Raw genomic sequence first — 4,156 nt, forward strand, 5'->3', positions numbered from 1 at the left:
TTTCACCACCATCATTTCCCCTTTTACTCTGTGTGGTAACATCTCTAGAGGAAATATTAAAAATGCTGGGGTGTTGTTGTCATACAGTTGTCTACGGCAGCAGATCGTTCTGTGTTTCTACTGGTCAAAGTGACAGCTGTGATGGGAGAATTGGATCTCAGTGAAGGGCAAGTGGTCCATAACTTTAATTTTGGAGACAAAAAAATGTAGGCTTAGCGAGGAGTTACTTTTCTCAGAGAGTAACGTTGGAAGTACTTTTAAAGTAATTGAGTTACTTTACTCAGGGAGTAATGCAGTAAAGTAACTGGTTACTTTTTTAGAAAGTAACGCAGTAACGTACTTTGATTACTTTTAAAGTAACCCTTACCCAACTCTGGTAACCACCACCTGTCTGAAGATGCTAATAATTTCACTTAAACTGTGTGTGGCTATTAGCGCTGATCTTTTTGAACTGGACGGTTTTAGCAATGAGGCTTACCTGCATAAAAATGTGCCAGTTTTGGGGCATATTAATGCATATCACCTAATGTAATTTAATTGTTGTGCAAAAACAAAATTACAAACAAGACAAAATGCATTCAATGTTTTGTAACTCTATGGGTTAGGGGTCACTGTTCAAGTCAGAACTGTTCATTTAAATGCCTGAACATTGTTGTGCAAAAGCAAAATTGCAACAAATGCAACACATCCAGGGTCCGACATTAACGGTTGCCTGAATGCCCGGGGCAAGTAAAAATAGCCGGCGGGCAAGCAGACCCTGCGCAGACGTGCCCGATCGGGCAAGCAGCACCGACTCGGACACACACACATACCGGACAGCCTCTCAGTCCTTACCCGCTAACGTTAGCTCATGTAGAACACAGGTACCACACAGAAACTTTTACAAAGGGTCATAATGTGCTTCTAGTGACTGTCAAATCGCCAGCGAAAGTTGTTTTAAATGCAGACACGGAGAGCATGCTGCCTGCTCTCATGGGACAGAGATCCTCTGAGAAGAAAGACGGTTCATTCTGCTCTGTCGCCAGGAACAAACTGGGAGGCAAAGATCCTCTCTGAGAAAGAGGGTTCACTTTGCTGCAGGTTTCACCAAAATGTTTTTTTGTTTTTTCTTTTAATAAATTGAACACACATTAAAGAACATACAAGATCCTGTAGAGACTTAATACATATAATACAATACAATAAACATTGTCAAATTAAATGAAGGAATAGGATTTTTTTAAAGGCAAATTAAATATTGGGGATTTATGTAAAATATACATAGAGACATATAAATAATTATATAATTAAAGATATCTAGGCTATGTTAGGTGAATACTCCTGTCAGTGACCCTGACCACTGGCATTGGCAAAAGAACTGGAGTTGGTCCCTGGACGCTGCACTGCGGCTGCCCATTGCTCCCAGTGTATACAGTAGGATGGGTCAAATGCAGAGGTCAAATTTCGTTTCAATGTATGTAATGTGCTGAGAAAGGACAATAAAGAATCTTCTTCTAATAATAATTTCTTAATAACTAGGAGATAACAACAGAATAAAGAGATTTGAAAGACTTAAAAAATAAGGGACATGAATCAAAACAACAAGAAACGAGATATATCCCCAGTCATGCACACCCAGTTTTAATAAACTCAGTACTGTTTTTCAACACATATTGTTTTGTCTTCATTCAATGTAGTTAGCACATATTGTTATTGCGCCATTGGTTTTGGCCTTGGTGCCCCAATAAATTTGTATTTATCAAAGGCCAAAGTGGCCTTGCCCTAAAAATGACTTAATTCCAGTCCTGTAATCGTGTATTTCCTCTCCTGTTTCTGTCCTCGGAGGGGCCAGTTGCAGTGTGCTGCTTTTTAATGTGCTGCTGCCTCCACTGGCTGAGCGTCTCTGCTGACATAGGATATAAGTCATGAGCGAAAATATGCACCACACAGCCAGAAAAAGAACCTCTTAGGCAGGGCAAGTAAGAATTTAGATGGGGCAAGTAGATTTGAGAAGTACTTGCCCGGCAGGGCAAGTAGGAAAAAACCTTAACGTCGGACCCTGACATCTAAAAGCCTTGTGATTTGTTCATACTATGAATTTATTTGTTTTTTTGCTCCATACTTCAAACTAGGAATGTCAATTTTGTTTGCAGGAACAGTCTGTCACACCTGAAGCCCTAATGTGCTCAAATGAGTACTTCCTAATTAACATTGTCCTAGCTCGTGACTGTTGCTAAAGTTGGTCAAATTTGTATGCCATATCAAACTACAAACATTAAGAATAAAAAAAATTGATCAGATTTTGAACCTTGCCTGCTTAAAAAAAATTGGTTAATTAGATATTTGCATTTATGTGCGGGTGTACAGTGAACATAGTCTAAACGAAGTTGAAATGGCATTTTAAATTGGACGTGCTGAAAGAAGCTTAGTTTAAAAAAAAAACGGTTTTAGTATAAGAGTAAGCACTGAATGAAGTTATAGTGAAGTAAAGTAAAGTAAAGTAAGTAAAGTAAACTTTATTGTCCCCCCAGGGAAATTCCTCACAACACAAGATAAAAACATCACAGGGAAACATCATCACAAGGACAGTTCTGTCACATAAAACAGACGTGGACTACATTTAACAATCACAGCACAGGGGCATACAAAGACGTCTAAAGTGCAAGAAAAAGTGTGAATGCTCAAAGAAGACACAGAAAGAACACACAAAGCTGTGGGAGTTAGAGAAGCTAAGACAGTGTGTTTGTTGTTCAAAGGTGAAGACCTGAGACCTGAGTGCTTGGGTGCTGTGTGTTCATTGCATGTTGCTCTATTGCACTAGTTTTTTAACATTGTTCAACAGCTTAATGGAGGCTGGAACAAATGATAATTTGAGGCGGTTTGTCTTGCACTTTGGCATGCGGAATCTTCTTCCTGATGGGAGGAGTTAATATTCAGAGGACAGTGGGGGAGTAGAGTCTGAAGAAATTTTTCTTGCTTGTTTCATGACCAACCAAATTTTCTATGGACTCATATTGTTTCATACCAATTATCTTCATTGCTATTCTGTGCATATTGGCCAACCTGTTTTTCACTTGTACTGTTCGGTTGCCAAACGAGGCTGTGATTCCATATCTGATGAGGCTCTCTAAAATAGCTTTGTAGAAAATCAGCATAATCTGTTTGCTGATCCCATATAGCCTCAGTCGTCTCAGAAAATACAGTCTCTGCTGCAGTTTGTTGCACAAGTTGTCAATGTGTGATTTCCAGCAGAGAAGGTTATCAATATGGACCCCTAGGTATTTGTCCAAGTGTCTAAGGGTCAGTTTAAGTGTAGGCGCTGGGTGAAGCTGAAGCATCAACTGAGGCTGAAGTGCTCAAAGGAGTTGTAGAATCGGCTGAAGTTCAAATGTATATAATAGAGATGCACCGAAATGAAAATCTGTGGCCAAAGCCGAATATTATTAAACACTTGGCCGAATACCGAGTACCGAATACCGAATATCATTGTTTAGTTTTTGCAGATGAACCCCCTCCAGATTAGTGCTGTCACAGTATCAAAATTGGGACCCACTGTGTGATACCAATGAAAATATCATGGTTCTGAGTAGTATCACGATACCACAGCGAAAATGAGGCAGATGTGTCTTTTGTCATTTATGAAAAGATAAATCACTTTTCTATTATAGGCTACATCNCTGACACGTCACATACCTGTGTTCGGCTGGCTCGGCTGTTCAGGTACTTCTGGGCAGTCATGACACTAAGAAGAGGATATTATTGGAACCAACTTCTCTGTCGCCGGTAACGTTAAGCCGATGGCCGCCGAATTTGACAGGAATACATTAACGTTACTGTCTGTGTCTGTGACCCCCGTTCAACCCACAATCGGTGGGATTCGCCTTTCTTTTCTGCTGCTGGTTATAAATATGTAGGCTGCTCGCACAGCGTGCTGAATGATTTAAGCCTATTTTGCTCGCTCAAAACTATTTTTAGTCGCAAATGCGAGTGCCGTGAGGGTCAGATCGCCACACTACCGACATTTTATTCCGCCTGTCACGGCACGCTGTTTGATTGCGTTATCAAAACGCCGCTATTATTCGGCCTTGCTTTTAACTTATTCCACCGAATACCGAATGTGTGTTTTTTTGCAATATTCGCCCGAATATATTCGGTTACCGAATATTCGGTGCATCCC

The sequence above is a fragment of the Epinephelus moara genome, chromosome 13 (genome assembly GCF_006386435.1).
Source record: "Epinephelus moara isolate mb chromosome 13, YSFRI_EMoa_1.0, whole genome shotgun sequence".
NCBI lineage: Eukaryota > Metazoa > Chordata > Actinopteri > Perciformes > Serranidae > Epinephelus > Epinephelus moara.